The following is a 25,844-nucleotide window of genomic DNA, read 5'->3' as shown; positions in this document are numbered from 1 at the left end:
TACAATTTTCCACGCACGCATAAATAAATATATTGATGATGGGGGATGGTGGATGGTGGAGAACTTCAAAAGCCCTTCGATTCAAAAAAAATAAAATAAAATACTATAAAATCAATACTATTCTTGTTTTACCCTCATATACAATACCGTATCCGTATATAAACTTGTATACTTTGTGCGACTAATGGAGTGTGTTGTGTATGGATTTTATTTCCCTGGATACTTTCTGTAATGTCATAAACTCCGGAGTTGCCAACTAGCTCGATAGCTCATTTGTAGCTCAAAATTTAAGCCTACAAAGTAGCCCAAATAAAAGCTAAATTTCAATACAAAATGTTTTAGCTTACATTTGGACTATTTAGAGCAAAACTATGATCCTTTTGGCAACTAATTATGATTGTTCTGTTATAATAAAATACTAATTGGATATTTTGGACAAAAATCGCCCATTTTCCGATGAATATCGCAATCTTTCAAAAGTGATATCCCAATTTTAATAAAAAAAAATTAAGTATAGCTTAGTTTTGGGATATTTATTGCCCAATTATGATTAACTTATCGTATTTGCTTTTCTGTAGTTAAATTTGTCAAGAAATAGCCCAGTTTCTGATACGTAGCCCAATCTGACAATCCTGGATAGAACATATTCATTAAAAAATCTGGTACCTTAGATTTGGGCAAATTATAGCAGAATTATGATTCACCTATCATACTTGATTTTCTGTTGTCGATTTTTGCAAAAACTTGCTCAGTTTAAGATAAATAGCCCAATCTGACAGTTCTGAATAGCCCAATTTCATGAAAGAATCATTACTTTAGCCTTATTATGATTGGTGTGTCATACTGAATTCTTTGTCGCATGTTTTGTAAAAAGATAGACCAATTTGCCATGAGTAGCCCATATCACCATAAGTAGCCCAATTTGACAAGTCTGATATTCGAATTTTTATATAAAAGCAGATAGCATAGATTTGAGCTATTTACAGCCCAATTATGATTGAGTTGTCATACTTGATTTTTGTTTGGCCTTTTTGGGAAAAATATAACCCACTCTGGCAAGCTTGATAGTCTCTACTGCTACCACCACCGAGCCGTCACCGTTGCTGCCGACCGTGTTACACAAAGAACCCTCATTATACGTTTATATGTACGTAGTTATTGGGGTTTGGGGAGGTTGTTCTTACCTCTTTGAGGCAGAAGAGAGCGGCTTTGAGTGTTTAAATAAAAATAAGTTGTTGTTTTATCGATTTATGAACGTATGGTAGATATATTCACCAGACACCGCAGGATAACACCCATACAAACTCATCCATTGTCGTGTGTCGGTGTGAATTTTGCAGCAATAAAAATATCGCAGAGGGATTCTTTTTCGTTTGTTTGTTGCCAAAGTTATTTATGCCCCCAAGAGGACTTCAAAAATTTATCATCCATGCACTTTGTTCAATGAAACTTGAAGAGAAAATAAAATAAAAAACAACGCAAACAACCAGAACTTTTAACAAAAAAAAAGAAGAAAATAACAAACGAAAGTTACTTCCTTGTTGACCCAATTCAAACCATCGCCGCTTGCTACCACTGCCCAACACTATACCATACCACACCATCTCTCTCGATAAGTAATGCCTCATCGCATTTTCTGTTGAAAGAAAATCCTTATTGATCGTATTACGTTGCAATAGGGGATTTAAAAATATAATAATGTAGGTATGTTTTCTATGCGAAGGATATTCATGCTATGGGTACGTGTAACGAATATAGTTTCCCCATGGATATCGATATCAAGGATATTGGTGCGAGGAATTTCAATATCCTGTGAATATATTGACGTGGTTGTTCTTCTTCTTCATGCTCGCTCATAATAATAATAACTCACATCAATTCTCACTCCTGCACTTCTCCAACACAAATAAAGCAAAGAGGGGGTTACTTTCCTGCCACGAGTTTAATTGGAATGAAATACTATACCTCCACCCATCAGACCCCCTTTTTCATAATGATTATTATTATTGCACAAGTTCACAAGGACGACGACGATTCTCTGCTTAATGACCCCGATAAGCACTTTATTTTCCACACAAAAACCAGCCAAACTCAAAGCCAAAACCAAACAATATACTTTGAAGTTTTGTTTAATGAAAACAAGCAACACTTTTCTTCTCACTTTTCAAAACTAGGATACGAAGTTCGTATCGTTAAAAATATGAAGTATTGATTTTTTTTGGTTTTGAGGAAATTTCTTCAAGTCTTTTGGGAGCTATTAAGATTAAAAAATAGTATGCTTTTGATGCAGTGTTTAAGTGTATCCTGTTGACCTCAAAAATTTAAGTACACATTATTATTGGTTTAACTTGGTCAGAAAGGCGAGCTTCGGTTTCGTGATAGAAAATATTCGATGGTTTATTTTTGAATGAAGTCAAATGGTTTTAGAGGACATGATATTGTATAAATTAAAATCAGAGTTTAAAACCTGATGTTATAAGGTTCTTGTAATTGGAATTTGAAATTCAAACTTTATTGTGAAAGAACTTTCAAACTAATCAGAGAATGGTGGACAATTTTGAACTATTTAGTAGATTCAGATTTACATTGATTTAGTGCTGTTTTGCAATATGCATATAACTTTGTGACTTCAATTTCCTGTAGAAGGCTTATGATTTCAGTATTTGATATGATAAGTCTTCTTATTTCTTTCAATATCGCCAAGAAAATGAAAAACATCATCGCGCTCATTTAAGTTGCATATAATCGATAAGTCATCGCGTGAGGAATGTAGTTCAGATGGAGGAGTTCTCCTCTTAGCCGGATCATGCACGCAATTTGTTAGTGGAAGTAGTTTCTTTCCCGCAGATCGTAGTCTAGTCTACTGTATATCATGCGATGCAGTGAGCTTTTGGCTTGCTCAATGTATTGTTCTCTTGAGGCTTCATCCAGTCGAGCTATTAAGCGATATAAAGTTGGTTTCCAAGAGGGGAGGTTACTTTAGTTTAGGTCAAAATTCACCTGCTCGGCAAGTTCTAACCAGTCTTAAAACAATCCATTTCCGGATTGAATTTTTTGAAGAACTACTTTTTTTGGGAGAAGATAACTTGGCATATCCAAGGCTTTGAGGATTTAATCGACCTGCAGCTTGAATGTTTTTAAATAAAGGCGGTTGACCTGATTCCAACATGATCATGTAGTTTGGCGTACTCGAATGAAGGTGGAAAGTCCGTTTAATTTAGAATCTAAACAGTTTTTCTACTTGTTAATATTTACGACCTTCCCAAGCTTGCACCGCATAAAACATAACTGAAATACGGCTTCGAAGACCCCGAATTTACTGGAATGCGTAATTTCCTTATTATTGAAACATTGCTTCCGTGCTACGTTTAAAGTTGTTTTCGCCTTTACAAGTTTGTCAGTGAGATGTTTTTCATGGTCAAGTTCTTAGTAAGGCAGACTCCTAGATATTTGTATTCTTTTACCGCCTCTACTCTTTCACCATTATAGTGCCATTGCTCATTTGCACCTGATCTTCCACCGCCACTCTTAAAAACCATCACTTTTTTACTATATTCACCAAGCTTATTTATCATTAGCTAAAGGGACTGCGGTATATACGCGAGCAGGACAATGTCGTCAGCGAAAATAAGAGCTTCAAAGTTAACACCTGCGTACGCTATTCCTGCTGGTAATGCTTCGGTGATATCATCAAACAAACAAGCTTGGACTGAGGGCACAGCCCTGTCTAACTCCTGATTTCGTTCGGAACCACTCTGATAAGCATTGGCTTTTCCACACTGATGCTTTGGTAGTCTTGTATAAATTTTCCAATATTGTACCGAACTTAAGCGACATTTCTAACTGGTAAAGCTTTTAAAATATGGCATTGCACTCCACGGTGTCGAAAGCAGCTTTGAAAACAACGAAGAATGCAAATAGTTTCTTATTTCTCGATAGAAACGAGTCTGCAATCGAGTGGAGTACAAAAATGTGATTGACGGTGAAGTATCCCGATCTGAAGCCAGCTTGCAACTCACTGAGCAGATTTTTAGAGGGTTCATTTAAACTTCTGAGCGGAATCGAAGTAAATATTTTATATGACGAGTTCAAAAACGAGTTTTCCGGAACTTCAGTGCTTCCCTTCTAGATTGGAAAATCTAGAAGGTCTCCGACCAGCAATATATTTTCTACTTCACCCTACGTTAGGAAATCCTTGATATTTTCGAAGTCAGTGTTCCAGTAATTTCAGTTGACATATACTGGGATTATACGGTAGATTTGTCCACAAATCCTCAAATCCAAGTTAGTCAAAACTCCATTCTGCTTAAATTCACAATTTATCCCTTTTAGGTCTTTTTTGTACCCAAAAATACGCCCACCAATTGCTCCTCCTCTTGAGTCTGTTCTCGTAGCTGATATTATCTTAAGTTCGAAATTATTAAATTTGTTGACATAGTTGACGATATTGCAACCATTTAATAAGTTTCATACAGAAAAATTATTTCAAAATTAGTAACATAGCCAAAAAAATCATTAAAAATACATTTATTAGTCAGTCCTGCTATATCTATATATATAAAAGAAAGTCGTGTTAGTTACACCACTTATAACTCAAGAACGGCAGAACAGATTTGGCTGAAAATTGGTACGGAGGTAGCTTAGAGCCAGGAGACGGACATAGGATACTTTTTATCCCGTTCGACAGCGTTCCCGTGTGACTTGACATGAAACGTCAGTCACTATAAAACATGGTATAACAAAAAAGAATCAGACTTGGAATAACAAAACGCAAATGACAGCTATGTAATTGACGTAAAATGACAGCTATGTAATGACGTATGGATGACAATTTGATATTTGTAAGAAATCAATATTAAAACTATTTCTATTAAATAAATAATTAAGAAGTGGATTGAAGTGAAGTGAAGTTTAATTAAAAGTGAAGTGAAGTTTAATTAATAATGCCACGACCAGCCTGAAGCTCTGGATCGTACACTTAGGAATTTTAGAACTGAGTAATGTCCGATGAGAGGTGTTGTGATACTGTTTGCAGGTGTGCCAAGAGGTATAAAATCGTCGTTTCTGTGGACTTCTGTCAAACTTTTAAGATTGACCACAAATATGCGCGTACATTTGGGTGGTGATAGTAATGCAGCACAATTTTCAAGAACTCTTTTGGATATAGGAAATGGAAATATTTTAAATAATGATGGTGAAGTACTAATAGAACCATTATTTGCTACTAGCGTTACTAGACAAGATGAATTAAAAGCTATTGTTTACCCGTCGCCCAAATTTCACAAAAAATGGATGACTGGTAACGCGAACGAGTGATTTTAGAACCTAAAAACGATTCTGTTCCAAGCATAAATCATAAAATTCTTTCAATGTTTGAAGCCCATCAACAAACTTATCTTTCTATTGATAATCTGACTGATCAAGAAGATGCTATTGATATTCCAATCGAATTTTTGAATTCTTTGAATACATTAGAACTTCCTTGGCATAAACTAGACTTGAAAATTGCGGCTCAAGTAATACTTATGAGGAATTAAATGCACGGAAATTATGCAATGGTACTAGATTACGGATAGTAACTATGCAGGGGAAAGCGATTGAAGCTAAAATTCTTTCCGGTTCAGCCCAAGGCCAAAGCGTTTTCATTCCCAGGATACTGATGATTACTAACGAATGCCCTATAAAGCTTTGTTTTGCTATGTCTATCAATAAGGCACGGACACTGAGGGTTGCAGGCATTTATATCACAAATCCCTGTTTTACCCACGGACAATTTTATGTTGCTTGCTCCCGTGTCAGCTCGACAAAAAATCTGTATGCTTACAAAAAAGTATTTTAACCATAATAGAAATATGTATAGAGATACTTTATAAAAATTATTAAATAAAAAAGGTACAATATAAGAAAATAGTAGTTTTTCATCCTAATTTTTTGATATAAAATAGTTGAATACCTCCCGGGTAAAGTCGGGTAAACCAGCTAGTTTTATGATAAAATTCTAACAATATTGAGACCTTTTTTGTTTACATTAATTTTGTGTACATATGTAGGTTCTATTAAAATTAACATTATTTACTAAAGGGCATTACAATTAAATGTAAGGTTGCGACACTTGTAAATCTTTGGTTATAGCATTATTATAAATGCAACCATTTATTAAATTATTAAACATTCGAGTAAGTTAATACGATGATTTGGCTAATTTTTAACAATCTCACTATCTCTTAATATTTGAAACTGTTTTTACTTTTGTTAATGTTTGGACAACGAATCCAAATTGTGGAAATTTGCTTTGAAAAAAATAAATCTACTAGCGAAGTGTACAGAGCAATACCTTCGTAAAATTGTGTTTAATTATGAAGCTAAATTTTAAGAAGACAACGTTCAAGAAATTGACTGTTTGGTATGTGGTTTACACACTGGTATCATCAACGGTCTTTATTTTTTTGGAAATATGGAAAGCAGCTGCTTTTGAAGAATTGAAAGCCAATATTTAATATTAATGCCATACGTTTATCAAGAATGTTTTGAAAAATTCCAACCATGTAACTCATTGCCTCACCGGACTTTTCCGAAAACCATTAAGTAAGTAGTACCCGTGGCATGATGGTAAGTGCGTTGGACTGTCATGCAAGAGGTCTTGGGTTCGATCCCTGCCTATGACATCTAAAGTATTTTCACGGATACTTCCTTTTGCATTAATTGATTCTCTAAAAGTAATTCCTGTCATGAAAAGTGCTTTCTCAAATAAGACGTTCGGATTCGGCTTTAAACCGTAATGCCATCCATCTCCATCTCTGACAACAGTTCTCGCACACAGGAATGGTTAAGTGTTGTAAGGCTCAAGTTCTCAACAGACTGTTGCGCCACCCAATTTATTTTCTTTATCAAGATTTAAAAATTTAAAATAATCTTGTTTTCAAAAATTTAATATTTGAATTTTGTCAAAAAGTTTTGACCCGTTTTTGAGATGTCGAATAAATAATTTAATAAATATCTATCGTTTCATTTTTTAGAAAAATCAAATTTTTGACAAACAAATTTATATGAAGAAATACCTAAACCGACAACCAAAGCATAAGTGTGGAATTGCCAATGCTTATCAGAATGGTTCCAAACGGAATCAGAAGTCTATGCACTCAGTCCAAGCTTGTTTGCTTGATGATATAGTCGAAGCGTTATCGCAGGAACCGAGTACGCAAGAGTTCTCATTAAGCTCTTCTCTTCGCTGATAACATTGTTCTTCTCGCATATACTCCACCGTCCCTTAAGCTAATGATAAATAAGCTTGCTGAATATTGTAAAACGTGGAACCTCGTGGTAAATTTAAATAAATCCAAAGTGATGGTTTTTAAGAGTGGTGGTGAAAGATCGGTTGCAAGTGAGCAAAGTGAAAGAGTAGAGTTGGTGAAAGAATACAAATGTCTAGGAGTCTGCTTTACTAAGAATTTGAGCATGCAAAAACATCTCACTGACAAACTTGTTAAGGTGAAAACAGCTATAAACGTAGCATGGAAGCAATTCTTTAATAATAAGTATATTCGTGGTTTTCAATCAGTTATGTTTTATGCGTCGCAAGCTTGAGGAGTTCGGAAATACGAACAAGTGGGAAAACTGCTCAGATTTTACATAAAATGGATTTTCCACCTTCCTTCGAGTACGCTTAACTATATGATCATGATGGAAACGGGTCTATCGCATTTATTTATAAAAACACTCAAGCTGCAAGTCGATTAGATCCTCAAAGCTTTGAATATGCCAAGCTATCGTCTCGTAAAGAAAGTAGTTCTTCAAACAATCCAATCCCGAAGTGGATAGTTTAAAGACTGGATAGAACTAGGCGAGCAGGTGGATGTTGACCTAAACTATAGTAACCTTGCCTCTTGGAAGTCAACTTTATATCACGTAATAGGTCGTCTGAATAAAGCATCAAGAACACAATACACGGAGCAAAATAAAATCAATCAATCTAATCTTATCTAAATCCTAACGCGAATCAGCTAAATTTCTTAGTTTGAAGTCAATCGACTTAATGGTTAATGCTATGGTATCGAAGACAGATGGAGTGAATCGTGGGACCCAATTTTTTGGACTTCGAGTGCAAATAAAAAGTGAATTCGATTAGATTATCTACCAGATTGTAATAATAGAAAATCCTCCTAGTAATATTTATATGTCTGGCATTATTTTTAAAGTGTGCAATGATATTTTGAAAGTTAGGTTTTATTTTTGAGGTTTTTTTTCGGTGTAATGTGGCGTATGTGGAACCTTATTTTCTACAGTAAATAGTGAGATGGTGGAAATGTTTGAAATTAATTTAGAGATGATGAATGATGATCATGATCATTATTATAATAAAACAAGTGTAACAAAGGATACAATTTTTATTGAATCTTGATAAAGAAGGCTTTAAAGCCTTATTTTTCAAAAATTCACTTTAAATACAAAACATGTCTACCTTCCTTAAACTAGTAATAGGTATGGTCTTAAAATAACAAAAATATATGCACATAATTTACATAGTCAATGTAATATTAATTCAAAAGGACAAATACTTGTCTCTCTGAATTCTATGAAATAAAAAAGTATATAGATGTTTATTCATAGTCATCTTGTACATAGTTTATTTTATTCTCGAAAAAAAAACCACTTCATGTTATATGAAATGTTTCTTATAAAAATAACAAAGCTTTGTCAGGACGAAACAAAAAAACCTTCGGGAAAAGAATATTTCTTTTTTCTTGTCTTTTCTGTAGCTCAAGTCCCTATACCTTACCTTTATGTTGGGTTTTCTGTTCTCATCATATGCCTACCCTTTCTGTGTCTCTATATTAAATGGTGCTGATGTTCAAAAAGAACGAAAATAAAATAATGTTAAAAAAACACAAGAAACAAAATAATAAAACTCGAGCTTAGCGATAAAATCTAGTTCGAGAAAAAAAGAACAGATAACTGTATATACCCCATTTAACATCGTTCTGTAACTCTTGGCAAGTCGCGGAAAAACGCTTCCTTTGATGTGTAGCCTCGACTTGTGTGTAGCATTTTTATTTCCAACTCAACCCATGATGTTGGCATGTCGACCTTGTGCGAGCATCCTTTTTGTTTTGTTTTTTTGGTTTTGTTTTGTTCTAGGATTCTAGCAGCCCTCTTTATGATGGTGTTTCCGTTATTATGTTTCGTCTCTGTGCCATTCTGAGCGCCCACACCACCCGCCAGCCTTATCTGAAGAAGAACCGGAAAGCTTTCCGTTATTAAGTTGCTTACGAAGCATTACTATAGTGTTCCCCCTTTTCCATTTCCATCCATCAGGCCTCCCCCTTAAGCCCCAATATCAACTTTTGGTCCTCTATTTGCATCATATTACGTGCTTGCCATTAAGTGAAGTGAAAAGGGAGGGTTTTTCAGAATGTAGTATAGTTTCCGCCATCATATAGTACCATAGTGGCATCAGTATGTAGCTGGAGATGGCTCTGGGTCTGGGGTATAGAGAAGCGAGTACTATGTTATGTAGTATCGGATTTCGCACTTTTGAGACTTGGAATTGGGATGCTAGATGTGGCTGAGTATGAGGATGATAATGATGGGTAGATGGTGTATATTTTGTAATGGTATGCGCTGCATGCTTTTAGGAGGAGGAGAATAATGATAAAACCAATATATAGCTTCACAAACAGAGGCATCAGAGAAAAGGATATTAAAACCAATGTGAATGTTTCATATACTTGTTCTATATGAGGCCCAGAGGAAGGACATTTATCGACAAGTATAGGATCATGAACAATGGGTATTTAATCAGGACGGCTTGTGTAAACAGAGTATTCGTCGATATAGCAGAACATTTGCAATACTCGTATAAGCTCAAAAAAGGATATCCTGAGTAATTGCTATGACGATATTAAAAACATCAAGAGCAAGGCCATCTCTATTTTGGAAATGTCTTTTTTACATTTTTCAAGATGTGTAAATTCGAATTCAAATCGATATAATGTACATGAAATTATTGAAACATACTCCTATGTCTATGTAAATCAATGTATCAATTTTCACAGCGATCTTAATTTACTTAGACCTTTTTTGAATTGACCATAGACGCTCGAAAAATTGTTGCGATAGGAGAGGGTTAACGACAAAAATTAAATTGAAAATGATCATTATAGTTTTAAACCGTAAAAACTAAAAGAAAAAGGAGGTTGGTCTACTCAAAACTTAGTACGAGTAGTTTTAAAATGATATTAAAGGGACTTTAAAAGCTATGAAACCAATAAACTTTAGTTTTATATTTTCTAAAAATAAATAAATTGGGTGGCGCAACAGTCCGTTTGAGAACTAGGGCCTAGTGACTGACATCTTTTAACCATTCCTGTGTGCGAGTACTGTTGTCAAGGATGGAAGAGACCTACAGTTTTAAGCCCAATCCGAAAGGCAAATTTGAGAAACCACTTTTCGTGACAAGAATATGCAGTGATCGAACTCAAGACCTCTCGCATGACAGTCCAACGTACTAACCATCATGACACGGGTACTACTCTTTTCTAACGTGGTAAATAAAGATTAAAAATAATATTAGATTGGAAGAAGTAAGTTAAGTACCTGTCAGTCTGGTTTTCGACCTAAGCGCAGCTGCAAATCCACCTTACTTTTGGAACTGATGAAATAAGAATGGCAATGGACAGTGATCATTATACATTGCTAACACTGTTAGATTATTCAAAGGCTTTTAATACTGTAAACTTTGTCAATTTTTTGTAGAAAGCTGCGAATTAACTTTGGCTTTTCTTTAGAGTCCTGCAAGCTTGTTCTTTCGTATCTCAGCGGAAGGCAACAATGCGTGGTAGCCAATGAATACCCGTCCACATTTCTCAATTTTTTAAGTGGAGTGCTACAGGGATCTATCCTTGGACCAGTCCTCTTCTCACTTTACATAAATAAATTACCACAAGTTGCTAAATATTGTTTAATTGATCTTTGTACTGGTGATGTGCAGTTTTTGATAAGTCGACCTTTTGGGGCTAAAAATGATGCCGTAGCTTTAATGAACAAGGATCAGCTCCGCATTTCACAGTGGTCAAAGAAGAACGATCGCCGCCTTAACCCTGTCAAATAAACTTTAATCTATCGGGTTTAAACCTGCTGAAACTTGACGACGAAACCATTGAATATGTTAGCACTGCTAGAAACCTAGGAGAAGTATTCAATCGCACTCTCACTTGGGATGACCACCTTAATAGTGCCATTGGTAAAGTCTATGGAAGTCTCCGCCTTTTTCAAGTCACTCCCGATCAAAACTAAACTGCTACTTGCTAAGGCCCTTATACTACCAATTGTGCTCCCTAGCACTGACAGGTTTGGGTTCATTAATCTCGTAATTTTGAATTCTAAGATCTCACAAAGTAGCGTAAAGATCCTTTAGCAAAACAGAAAAGGAAAAATCAAACAACTTACGGCGGTTTTCTAATGTCTGAATGACAATATTTTAACATCTTACACTACGAAGGCATTTCAATGTTCCATACAAGTTTGAGTACTAAACATGTTGTTCGTTTTTTTGAACGTTTAATATGAACATTGTAGAAGCGGATTTTACGCTAAGCAGCAATACTTCAGGACTTTCTAACATACGCAACGGTAAGAACTTTTAGTGTGTAAAGGTCGTTAAGACCAATTAGGTTATATAACACTCAACATAGAGATGACTTTCTTCACCATGAATTCTGTATGATGTACAAAACATCGATTGGAATCAAAAATTACTCCATGATTAAGAATTCGATTTTAAATGTTGTAATCGTAAACGAAAGTTAAAAATCGACTGTATACGAAAAACACAGACATTTATAAATGTTTGGGGCTTATCGGTTTGTGTTCCACCAAATGGTTAGATTGTTGATTAGCTAAGGTCACTTCGATTGACAACATCCTATTAGAATTTTCAAAATTCATTTTTGCCATTATGAAATTTTAAAGTGAATCCTATGAAACATCTGGCTCTGAGAAATTACCCCCAAAAAAAATGGAATAAGGCCCCGAAAAAATGCATACAAAATAACAACAATGAAAATTCTTCAATTTTGTAGTGTTATTTCATTTGTTTTGGGCCTTATTTCATTATAAAATAAGGCTCTAATGAAAAAAGACCCCAACATTAAATTTGAGGCTTAATTCAATTTTATTTTGAAAAATGATTTGGGGATTTATTTCATTTTGCATAATTTACTTAAAATTGCCAAAACAACAATATTTCCACAAAAAGTATTAAGAAACTCTTCTAATCGATGAGGGTTCTTACAATGAACTTAAGGCGATGAATTAAAGACGATTGCGTGGAATCAGCAGAAACTCTTGGCGCGGAAGTAAATGCTCTAAGCACAATAAGAGTTGCCTTTCGCAATGCTTGTAACAAGTAAAAACTATTAAGTACTTTTAGAACATGAAAATTCGTATGAATTTTCTTAAAAAAAGATTTCAGGAAGAAAGCCAGAATTTATCGTTTTCAAAGATAAGAAGGGGTCTGCAGTATATTATAAATAATATACTGTCACATCTCCAACAAGTCCGCTGCAAATAATTGAGGCTTTCCAATTGGAAACGGTTTGGAACAATTTTGGAGTCTCAAAGGACGAGGCAAATCCAATGCCATTTTATATATCATGTATAGTTTACGAAGGGCTGTTCACATTTTGTTTGTTTTCATCAAATAAAACAATAAAACTTATCTTTATGGACGGAACATTTAAAATTGTCCCGCAAGGGTGTTTCAAACAACTGTTGGTTATTTATATGGAATATTTCGACGAGATAAGACTAATCAATTATTTTTATTGATTAAATTCGAGCATCGCGTGATTTTGTCAGCTATTTTGTTACTCGCGATGGTTTTCAACACGATCCTTTTATTTAAAAGTATCATTAAGTAACAGAATAGCTGAAAAAATCGCGCGATATCCAATGGGGGCCAAACGTAAAAAATACAACGTTGAACGAAGCTCCAAAATTGAGGAAGCAACTTCGTTACTTGAGGAGGGTGAACTTACCGTTGCTTCCTTCCTTTCAAGGATGGTTTTCGAGAAAAATAGTATATGTGTGGAGATGCTTCCAGAAGAAGATATTTTTAACGTTGAAGAACCCTGTGAGAAAGACATTTACGAAGAGGATGAAAACTATGTTGTTGTAAGCACGTCCATTGACGAAAATATTTGCGTTGTTTGTAAGGATTTGCTAGCAAATATTGTTCTATTGCCTTGCAGGCATTTAAAAATTTGTGCTGAATGCAATCTCAAAATTCAAGCTGAAGCTATAGCTAAAGGGGAGGAGAGGAGAGTTACAAGTGTCCTTGTTTCAGGCAAATTGTACAATCGAAGTATATGTTTGATGATTTGAAAATAAACTTTAATATAACAAAAAAACAAATTGGGGTCTTATTTCATTATGCATACAAAAAGACAAAACATGCTGGGGCCTTATTTCATTGGGGCATAATTTCATTATGAAAAATTACTCCAATTTGGGGCCTTATTTAATTTTTTCTTTCGGGGCCTGATTTCCTGGTGCCTAATTTCGCGGAGCCAAAACATCTAAATAAAAGTATAAAATTAAATATCTAGTGATAAGATTTCCTCCTTTTTTTAATCTCGTGAGCCTTGTCCCAACAATTTTTTTTACGGAAAAAAGGAAACTGAGAACATTTTTTGAGCGTTTGTAAGAGCGTCTGTTAACTTTAGTCAGTAACGACATAGTTTTTGAAAAATGACCATCACATTTTTGCTGTCAGTCACTATCACCTCACATAAATTAAATTCGTTCATTTTGAATGTCATTTATCAAAAATCACCTGAGCCGATTCCATCTCGGGACGATCATTTACAAACAAAAATAAGGAATAGAATTGGACTTAAATAACTCCCTTGTGGAACGCCAGCAGTAACGAATCGTTAAAAACAAGTTGCCAACGTCATGTAAGATGGGCTGTCAAAAAATAATGTTTTAGCATTACTCGATAGTGCTTGCCGTTCACCGTTACGGCAGCACCTCCTTCGAAAATAAATAAGGGCCGAAGATGTGACCAAGGAACGAAAAACTATACCGATTGGGCAAACTTTAATATGTCTAATGGTTGATTGAAGATTGACTTCGTTCCAAACACGACAGTTTGCATTTTGGCTTATTGCCTAAAACTCCTTTTCTGAAAAAAAGTGCTTTATGAACTTCGCGAACAGATTTGTTTTGTTCAAAGTAAATTTCTTCACAGTTTGGAGCGTTGTTCTGACGTTAAACATTTCATGATAAATTGACAAACTTTACTGAAAATACAATTCCACACAGTTTAAAATTCCTAACTATTAAAGTATCGACACTTATAATCATTCCTTCTCAAAACTTTTGAACGTTTGATCGATATCCACTTAAGTGCAAGTATTGATAAGTCCCTCCTTTCAAAGGCTCAACACGCCTACAACAAAGGGAAATCAGTTGAAACGGCTCTACAACGTATAGTACGTACAATAGAATATTCCCTCCATCATAAAGAGTACACCTTAGTTGCCTTCTTAGATATAGAAGGTGCACTTAACAATGTCGACACATAGATAAGTCGATCAGCAAATTGATTAATCAGATGCTGATAAGCAGGATTATCAATTCAAAACTTTGTGATTTTACTGCACAAAGAGGTGTCAGCAGAGGTACGCCACAAGGTGGTATCCTATCCCCTCTCCTCTGGAACTTAGTAATAAATGAATTACTAATTACTCTAGAAAGAGAGGGATGCAGAGTGTTTGTTTATGCGGACAATGTTGCTATTGCAGTAACGGGTAAACATCCCAATATACTAAAAGCACTCTTACAAAACGTTTTCAATAAGCTCACCAGATGGGCAAATCGGTGTTCACAAGGAAATACAAAGTCCCACTCATTGACTCTCCCCTCATAAACGGTGTACCACTTAAATTCTCTGAACCAGCAAAATACTTGAGTCTCATTTTGGATAAGTAATTAAGTTGGAAACCTAATATTCAAGAGAGAATAAACAAGGCCTTGTTCTCCTGTACTACTACTTCAAGGCCACTGGTAATAAATTGGGCCTACAGCCACTGGCACTTACACACTGGCTATATATATCGGTCATAAGGCCGATTCTTACTTTTGGAGTAGCGGTATGGTGGACAGCGCTAGATATAGCGACAAATCGCGATAAACTCAGCAAATTCCAACGAACATGCTGCCTGTGTATGGGACTTGCATTTCGCTCTACCCCCTCCGCCTCGCTTGATGTTGTGTTCCATCTAATACCGCTGGACATTTTCAGCAACCAAACGGCCGCTAATACAGCCATACGGCTTCAAGCCTCCTCTCTGGGGATCAATAATGGAATTGGCCACACCACTATTTTGAACTCGTTCAGAACTATAAACAGTAATATTAACTACACCATACCCCATCCTCAGTTTAATATCTATAGCTTCAAAGTGACTAAACCTCCTAGGTCTTCTTGGGAGAATTTTCAAACGATGATCCTATAAACTTTTATACAGACGGATCAAAAACGGAGGATGGGGTTGGTGGAGGCGTATACCCAGATAAACGAAACTTAAGTCTCTCCTTTCATCTACCCGTTCATTGTAGCGTGTTCCAAGCTGAAATCCTGGCTATGAAAGAAGTCCTATCATGGCTTAGAGAAAACGTTATATCAACTAATGATATCCGCATCTTCTCGGATAGTCAAGCTGCGTTAAAGTCCCTAGACTCTGTCTCCACTAACTCACTTGCAGCCCTAAATTGTCGATCATCTCTTACGGAGATAGATACATTCCAGGAAATTGCAAAGCTGACGAACTTGCAAAAAGCGGAACCACTTTACCTCTGCTGGCTCACAATGCTTGCATAGGTATCCCCTTAGCTACATGTAAACTCATGCTAAAGCAAGATACCATAGTGAAAACAAACTTCAGGTGGAATAACACCACCACCTGTTTAGCGACAAAACTTATTTGGCCTAATCTCTGAGTGGATTGCACATTAGCTACGTTATAGGTGTCCTGACTGGGCACAGATTAATAGGTAGGCATGCTATTCGACTTGGAGCCCCTGGAAATGATTTTTGTAGGAGTTCCATAGAAGAAGAGGAGGAGGAGACAATCTCTCATCTTCTGTGCACATGCCCGGCCTTATCACAAAGACGTATAATCCCCCTTGGAGACTACTACTTCAACGATACGCTTCATTCGGAGCTCCAATTGGTTTGACGAGTTAAGCTCATCAACTGATCCATGTGGTATAACAACAGACAATACTTTGGTCTAACCTAACCTAAAGCATCAACAGCATGCATCCAAATCTCTCATTTAGTTTAAAAAAACGCTAAAGAAGAGGGTCATCTAGTTTCTAAGAAGGAAAGTAACAGAAAACTTTAAGAGATCTTATGGAAATTTTGTGCTTTTTAAGATAAAACGTAAAATACAGGGTTACTTTTTTTTATATTTTTGTTTAAATTGAAATCTTGTTATAGAAACATTTTGAAATTCCGCTGCAAGCAATCCATTCATAAAGAATTCATGTGCAAGGACTTCGGGATGGGCAAATTTGTACCTCTATCTTTATTTCCCTAAAATTTTAGTTCATCAGAAATGAAAAAAAAGAACCTACTTTCATTAGTTACATTAAAAAACTCATTAATAAAAGAGTCATTTCATAAAATATTCACACCAACCACAATATTTTAAAACATTCTCACCAAATTATGTTCTTATTTAAAAGTATATTCAATAAAATAAATTAACCACACAAAATTGTTGACAACCGCTACAATATTATGTTTTGTGTAAACTTCCCGCAACTACATTATGTTGGAATTTTGATTTTTAAATTTATTTAGTCATTCAAATTCAAAAACTGATCGATGTTCATTACTTTGCATCGCAAATAAATGTGTACAATTCTATGTTGGTGATGCATTATAGTCAATCTGTGGCATAATGGCTTTTGCTTACATTTGCAACTAATTAGCAAAGGTTTATTTGTGTGTGTTGTTTTATTTTTGTTGTTGAATTTTTTAGTTTTAATTGAACCGAACCGAATCGAATTGAAAACCAAACCACAATTGTAATTGACAACTGCAAAGACGCAAAGACTCGCACTCGAATGAAATAACATAATCTCTTGATGCATGCATCAAGCGTTTCGACGAGCTGATGCGATGATGATGGTCGAACAAACAAATACTCTATGCAACTTCGTCTATGGTGGAACTGGCCTCCGGGTGTCATGACCTCAAGCGTATATAGAAATTCAATTCTTAATTGCATATTGCTTTGGTTCGGCTTTAGATAGGGCGACGATGACGATGGCGATGACGATGACGACAATGAGGAGGACGCACAATAGCAATGCAATAGTTGCACGAATGCATCCATGTACACTTGTAGACTACAATATCTGGAAGTCTCTGAAACTATGATGTTGATGTTTTTGTTGCCTATAAATGTCGATGCAATTGCAATCCGCAATTTAATCCGATTCTCATTACCTGTCTCGTAGTACGTTCGAATAGTCACACTCATAGGGATTGAGTTGTTTTTATATGTGACACCAGCCAGGGTTGCCAAAAGTATGATATAGAAGTTTGTATCTAGTTTTTTTAAAATGAGCTTAAAGCTTAACTCGTGTGTGAACTTATCAAGTTTGGTGATTTGGCACTGGTTTGCATTTGGTCATCTGAAAAAACATCATTTTTAGTTAACTCAAATAGGTTTAAAGAGGTTTTAAGACTTGGCAGTGATTTCGAAATCTTGACATAATTATTAGTTCAAAATGTTACCCAAAAGTAGTCCTCCAAACAAATTTTAAAGAATATTTCAATGGCAACCCTGTTTTTAGTATTTCTGTCTGTTATTACAATCCAGTTGTTTGACGGGAGAACACTTTTAGCACATCATCGTATCTACCAGATGCATTCAATTTTATTGTGACTATATTCTTCGTTTTTATTTTCATAAAAATGGTTTGCAATTTGATTGCGTTTTCTGAATCTCTGTCATGTCATATAACCCAGATATACCTTTGACTAGATATAGCTACAGGCTTATGGGAATTATCAATTCTCTTTTTATTACGCAATCAGCAAGTGGACAGTCTTCATGTTCTACAGACGGATACATAGTTAAAAGTCAAACCATTATACGAAAAGTCCAAACGAGTTTTGATTTTATAAAGAATTGTTCCTAAAAACTGCCCCTGCTGCTGATTTAAAGCTTTGGAGTAGTTGATGACAGGATGATTGTGATGATGAGACTATTTCTATATAACTTTGTCTATTTGATTTATTATAAAAGAAACCAACTCTCTTGTAAAAAGTAGGAATGCAGCTCAACAGTTTCAACATCATGATGGAAGATATACTTCAAAGCAATTTAAGTGCGCGCACTATGAAAGATTTCTAATTAATTTTTTAACAAGCAATTGCTTTTAATAGTTGAGTATACGATTACATTATATATAAGATAAAATAACTTTGTGATGAACTTTTAAGAACTTTCAACTTGAACTGTGTGTAATAATAATTGGCAAATACTTAAAGTAATAATGACCCCAAAGCTGCATAAGATAAGGATATGAAGTTAATGGAAATGTATTGAAAATGTGTTTAGAGAAGTTAACATTTAATTAATTTCTACAGATCTTCTGAACATATAAAATAAAATGTATGACTTGACTTGACTTGAGCTTAAAAGTAGAAAACTTACAAGTATATACTTAAAGAAAATTTCTAAAAAAAAACTTTAAATTTTCAAAATTAAAAATTAAATTTTCATCTTAAGATATAATTTTTCTATTTTCAAAAACTGAAAATTACAAATGGTGACTATCACTTCTTGATGGCTGAACACACAAACCCGGCTTCGTCTGCGTTACGTTCGCCCTACTTCAAGGTTGCTTTGAATGACACTTCCAATATGGCATTTCCAAAATGGCACTTCTGTCATTGGCAGCTGTTATTTTGTCTCGAAATAAAAAAAATATGAGTTTTGAAATCGAAAAAAAATAAATTTATCGCGGAAGAAGCTTACACAGCCTATAATAACCAACAGGAATCCTTCCAAAAGCTAATGTATTTTGTTTGTTGACTTTTTAACAGCTGTTGAGCTGTCACACAAAACAAACTTTCACCAAATTTGAACCAGAACTTCTGTTTGGAGTCATATTACGTTATTTCCTTACGATTGTCAAATGAAACGTGAGGTCGAAGCTTCATTGTGATAGCATTCTCGGTCTTTTGGTCATTAAAGTTTTCAGCTGGGTTCTTTCTTTCAACATTTATTTCATGGTGCCGAAACCCGGGACCTTTAAGTCGTACAGAGATAGAGATAATATTTAACGTAACGCAAGGTAAAAAGAATTTAATTAAATCCACTTCCCGCGTTTAGGGTTCACAAAATGGAAGTCTCCGCTCGTAGTGCCTACCTAGGGCAAGTAACAAAAATCATGAAGTCTGCCATGGAATATTTGGGTTCCCCAGAGTCCTAAGTTTAAGAGGAGGATAAATTCGATAACATTGATGAGGAATTAATTTCCTATATCCAGCGTTTGACAGCAGCTCACGAGAGTCTTCTTACTTCTTATCACGAGAGTCTTCTTACTTCTTATCAGGAGATAAAAAGCAGAAATCTCATAAGGGAAGAAGATTTAGAAAGAGAATGCGAAAAGGTTGCAGAGTACGAAGATTCTGCCATAGGAACACTTGCTAAACTCAATTCGCATTTGACAAAAATTAAGAAGATGCAAACACCTAGAACTAAACGAATCATCAAGTGCTATCCATATGCGCGGTTCAGTCAAGCTGCCGGTGTTAACGCTAAAAAAGTTTGATTGAAGTTTCCAGGAATAGTTACCGTTTTTGGACCAGTAAAAGTTCATGAAAATACCGGTTTGACATCATCTGATAAGTTAGTTACCTTGAAAATGTATTGGTGGGTAACGATAAAAGGGTAATCGAAGGTTTCACTGCCACGGAGATGTGCTACGACGCAGATATCTCGCTCTTAACAGAAAAGTTCGGCGATACTAGCCGTTTAGTCGATAAACACATGCAACAACTAATTGCTCTTTGACCGGTAAACTCTCCAACTGATGTTACTGGATTACGTCATCTATATAATTCGATCACCTCATGCAGTCGCACATTCATTGCCCTACAAATCCCGGCATACCAATATTATGTCATACTCAAGTCAATTTCACTTCGTTGTCTACCAGAGGAGCTCCGTGTTAACTACCACCGAAAATGAACATGAAGATCGAGACGATTCTGGACAATCAAGTAGTTCGACTCTTTCAAAAATTGGCGACGAACAGGTGCAGGGCATTATGCGATTCTTAAAGCGAGAGGTGGAATCGCTGAAAAAAAAGTCGGTTCCGCCTGCCACAACAGCAACAAGTTTAGTTTCACTAAACGAAAAAGAACAATGTTTATTTTGCGCATCGAAAATTCACTGTACGAAAGACTGCGGTAGCAATATATCTATTGCAGATGAAAAAGATTTGTTGCACAAAAATAAACGTTTTTTTCGCTGTACAAAACGGAGACATTCAGCCAGAAATTGTAAAAGTTCAAAGTGGATCTCTTGCAGAAAGAGTAAAGGTAAACATTTGACGTCATTGTGTGACCCTTTTTTCGCCCAAACAAAAGTCATCGCGGCACCTTTAGTGACAAGCACAAATTGCGAGGAGCAAAACGCGATGAATGTATGTGCCAATTCTGTATTGGAGAATTCAAATGTCTTCCTTAAAATAGTGAACATACATATATTCGGGAGAGCCTCGTGCATAAGCTTAACCTTATCGCTATAGGAAAACTGAAAATACCAAGTTCTGGGGAAAGTGAGAGTCGCAATTTTAAGCCAATTCAGCAACAAAAGCGTTTACTTTGAGGCATTTGTGGTTCCTGAAGTTTGTGTAAACGTTCTTTCAGCACAAGGAATCCAGTTAGCAGACACACAAATTGTTTCAATGGACTTAGAAGAAGGTTTAAGTGTGCTGAGGTTCAAATTTTTACTTGGCCATAGTAACTGGGAAACAAATTCGCATTTCATCATGCTTGCGAGCAATAGAGATCATATTCGGATGGACGATCCAAGGCCCACATAATATCTTCTGGTGAGCACGTTGTTTCAAATACTAACTTTAGTCTCTCTTCTATTTTAAGCACAAACTTAACTCTGCCTGCCTTAATGGAAAGTGACGTTTCTGCCCTCTGGCCGCTTGAATCTATTGGTATCAGCAGCGAAGTAGCTGAGAGTAACCAACTTGCAGAAGATCTCATCTCCGTATGTATCAAAAGAAATGGTTCCCGCTACGAAGCATCTTTGCCCTGAAAAAATTCTCAAGTTTGTACCGAGAACAACAGAACCCAAGCTACCAAACGACTTTTTTACCTTTCTACACGCTTGTCACGGAATCCGGATCTATTAATTGAATATGATAATGCTATACGGCAGATGGTAATAGATGGCGTTGCAGAACCAGTTCCAAAAAGCAGCTGTGATGTTTCAAAAAGGGTGTTTTATCTAACTCACCGACCCGTTTATAAGTCTGAAAGCACCACAACAAAGATGCGTATCGTATTTGATTCATCGGCCCGCTCAGATGATAACCCATCTCTTAACGATATGCTACATGTTGGTGCAAACTTACTTCCGGATGTATTAAAAATTCTGTTTAATTTCAGGCTTCGTCGAATTGGAATAGTTGCTGATGTAAAAAAAAGGCTTCCCTACAAATTTTGTTAAGCGAAGAGGATCGAGACAGCCATCGTTTCATTTGGTTATCTCCTCAAAATTCATCATCGAAATTAGAGGACCTAAGGATAATAAGGGTGACTTTTGGAGTAAACTGTAGCCCTTTCCTATTAATAGCAACGCTTCGTCAGCACTTTGCTGAAGAGAGAATTCGTTTTCCATCAACGTGTGATGTTCTTAAAGACGAGTTTTATATGGACGACTTGGTGATAAGCGTATTATTATATTTGTATTTACGAGTACTTGAAACTTTAAATTTCCGGGAATTGTAATTGAACTTTTTAATTCCTCTTACATTCCTTTTTGAACAGTGTGTTTTCTAGCTGATAAGCATGATAAGTTTCGTTGATTTTTGCCTATGGTTTGACAGCTGAGAATGTCAAATTGTGATAACATCTGTTTTCAGTAAAATTTGGCAAATTATTATGAATCTTCAGAACAATGCTTCTTAATTGTGGAGATTTACTTGGAGAACTTCTTCCGACAAAAATGTGTTAATGTGATGAGGTTCATTTTTGGTTAAACTTTTGTCAATCAGCAAAATTGCCATACATAGCTCTAGGACCATTCGATTTATTAGAAAAGGCAGTGGAAAATTATATTAATCGAATGGAGGACATAATATGGAGTACATTATTATATAGCAATTTTTGTTTTATTATTATGATTTAAAGTTATCACGCTCTCTAAAAATATCACTCAATGAAAAAGCTCTGTAAAATACAAATTTTGTCAAACAACGGGTAAACCATTTTCAAGTTTCAAAAGTAAATAGCTGGAATTCGACATCTATCAAACTAATTTGCTAAACCATTTCTTTTTTTATTAAGTCTGACATTTACAAAAATGGATCGTTTAACTATCGTACAACACATACAAATTGTCAAAACCTACTTAAAATTGTGATTCTGGCACAGCCTCATATCGGGAGGAGAATACGGTTTATTGTGAGCTCTGAGAATCGTCAAGTACTTGAAGAGAGGCCATTACATCCACAAAAAGTCACTGTTTGTTGCGCAACTTGGTCCGGAAATGTAATTGGAATATATTTCTTCGAAAAGGACGAAATTTCGAAAAACAAGACATAGTGTTGTAAAAATTAAATTGTATAAAAAAGTAACTCTAACGCAAAAGGGAAGAAAAACTCATTAACTTTTGTTACTTCAATCCGTCAAAACACCTCTACGAAGAAATTAATCTTTCACAAAGATTATTTCTTGAAAAACGGAAAAAAAACAGAAAAAGGTCACAGAAGTAGAATCCAAGGATAATACACCTTAATACCATATCAAACAGTCTCGTAAGGAAGGCTAAAAAAGAGTTTCTTTTTTGAAGAAAAAAGAAATCCATTTGACAAAAGTTTAATTAATGGAGCTTGAATCCATTTCGCTTTGACCTAAATTTAATCCTTTTATACTTACACAGCTCGATATTTACTAAAAAATCTTCTTTTTTTCTCCTTTAAAGTACAAAAAAGAATGTACGATAATCCTTTATATCCTTTTCTTTGAACCCTTGAACAAAAATGTACAAGTAAATAAACAACATCTCTATAAACTGAATTTACTTCATTTTAGTATTGAACTTCTTAAACTAAAATACGGGTATTGATTTACAAAAATAAAAATAAAAATAAAAAGGATTCGCTATGAAAGTTCAATTTTCGATTGAAGACTAAAAATAAAATTCGTTTAAGAAAGCTTGTAACGGCTGATAGGAAAAAAGACAAACAAAGTAAAAAACATCAATATCCGCTTATAGGTTCTTATTTTGCATTTTCTATGGTAACCAAAAAAAAAAAATAAAAAAACAGGAAACTTTACAAGATGGAATTTCATTTCGATGAGCGAACAAATTTTCACAAAAACTGCATGAAAATTTCGAAGAAAAGGAAAAAGAGGAAAAAGAAATTCCACGCCAAGCTGAGATCAGGAATTCCACCGCATCATGGAAGTATTTAGAATCGTTCTTCCATTTAAAAAAAAAATGTGCCATACTCGTTTTGAAAACTACTCCCTTCGACGTATGTGGGTTTTTCATTGTACCTATGATAGTTTCATTGTTGGGAAATTCCTTGTTTACACTCACGATTTTGCTGTGGAAAGTCCTTATTCAGGATAGGAAACCACATAATAAATGCTCAACTGAATTTATACATATCGATTGGACAAATATACAGGTACACAAACCTACTTCAAGTTGAAAACCACTCGAACTTCCTGGTTCTTTGTAGCTTCTAACCTCAACCTCGGTTTCGATTTTTCTATTGTTGTACAGCCACATTCTCATCCTTTTTCTTATATTCTTGTTCAATTCAATATGGTTGGGGTTTTTTTCCCTTAGAATAATTTAAACATCAGTATAAGAAGCCTGATTACAGGGTTGCATGACAACAACTATACGGTGGAGTACCTATACGAGTATGGTATATGAAAAACTTGACTTCAATGCTTAAATTCAGGTCAACTATCGACTTTTTTTTCCTATACATGCTTCTTTTGACAAATTCAAAAAACAGAGAAAAAGAAATAAGAATGACACAACACAATATACAGGTACCCAATGGAAAAGCATTATTTGAAATGCATGTGCTGTACGTACAGGTACACCTTCAATGTGCATATGATGTGAGCCCAGAACTACATATACCTCTACAAAAATATTCATGTTCAAGGATTCAAGCATTTGTGAAAGTCTCAAGGCGTTGGTTTTGTCGAAAAGGGCCCCACTTTCTACTTCAACATTTTAAATTTGTTCCTCCTAAATGTTGTTTTATTACACAGAAAAAAATAAAGTTGTCATATTAACAATCGTCGATAGTCAACCTGAAATTTGGCAAAATTGTCGCATTGACTACCAAAATAGTCAATATGACAACCTTATTTTTAAAAAGTGAGTACTGGATAGTCAATAGAACAATTTTCGATTGTCAATTTTTTGTAGTCAATATGACAACTGCGGTAGTCAATAGAACAACTTCGGTAGTCAATACGACAATTTGGTTGTCATATTGACTACCCAAAATTGACAATCGACGATTGTTATATTGACTACCAAGTAGTCAAATTAAATTTCAGTTTTCAACAAAAATTGTCGTATTGACTACCGCAGTTGTCCTATTGACTACCGCAGTCGTCCTATTGACTACCGCAGTTGTCATATTGACTACCAAAATTGACTATCGAGAATTGTTGTATTGACTACCGCATTTGTCCTATTGACTACCGCAGTTGTCACATTGACTACCGTGGTTGTCATATTGACTACCAGAATTGACTATCGAGAATTGTTATGTTGACTACCACAGTTGTCCTATTGACTACCGCAGTTGTCATATTGACTACCGCAGTTGTCATATTGACTACCACAGTTGTCATATTGACTACCGCAGTTGTCGTATTGACTACCTCAGTTGTCATATTGACTACCGCAGTTGTCATATTGACTACCGCAGTCGTCCTATTGACTACCGCAGTTGTCATATTGACTACCAAAATTGACTATCGAGAATTGTTGTATTGACTACCGCATTTGTCCTATTGACTACCGCAGTTGTCATATTGACTACCGCAGTTGTCTTATTGACTACCGCAGTTGTCACATTGACTACCGTGGTTGTCATATTGACTACCAGAATTGACTATCGAGAATTGTTATATTGACAACCACAGTTGTCATATTGACTAACGCAGTTGTCCTATTGACTACCGCAGTTGTCCTATTGACTACCGCAGTTGTCATATTGACTACCGCAGTTGTCACATTGACTACCGTGGTTGTCATATTGACTACCAGAATTGACTATCGAGAATTGTTATATTGACTACCACCGTTGTCATATTGACTACCGTGGTTGTCATATTAACTACCGCAGTTGTCCTATTGACTACCGCAGTTGTCATATTGACTACCAAAATTGACTATCGAGAATTGTTATGTTGACTACCGCAGTTGTCATATTGACTACCGCAGTTGTCATATTGACTACCGCAGTTGTCTTATTGACTACCGCAGTTGTCACATTGACTACCGTGGTTGTCATATTGACTACCAGAA

At 35.4% G+C, this 25,844-nt stretch overlaps 1 protein-coding gene across 3 annotated transcripts in view; it reads right to left on the bottom strand.

Annotated features, from left to right (window-relative positions):
* Positions 1–25,844, bottom strand: part of LOC129949753 (mucin-2) — a 354,544-nt gene that overhangs the window by 282,335 nt on the left and 46,365 nt on the right. The window lies entirely within an intron of this gene.

Source organism: Eupeodes corollae, chromosome 3 (assembly GCF_945859685.1).
Source record: "Eupeodes corollae chromosome 3, idEupCoro1.1, whole genome shotgun sequence".
NCBI classification, from domain to species: Eukaryota; Metazoa; Arthropoda; class Insecta; order Diptera; family Syrphidae; genus Eupeodes; species Eupeodes corollae.
This window is presented reverse-complemented; position numbering and strand designations above follow the sequence as displayed.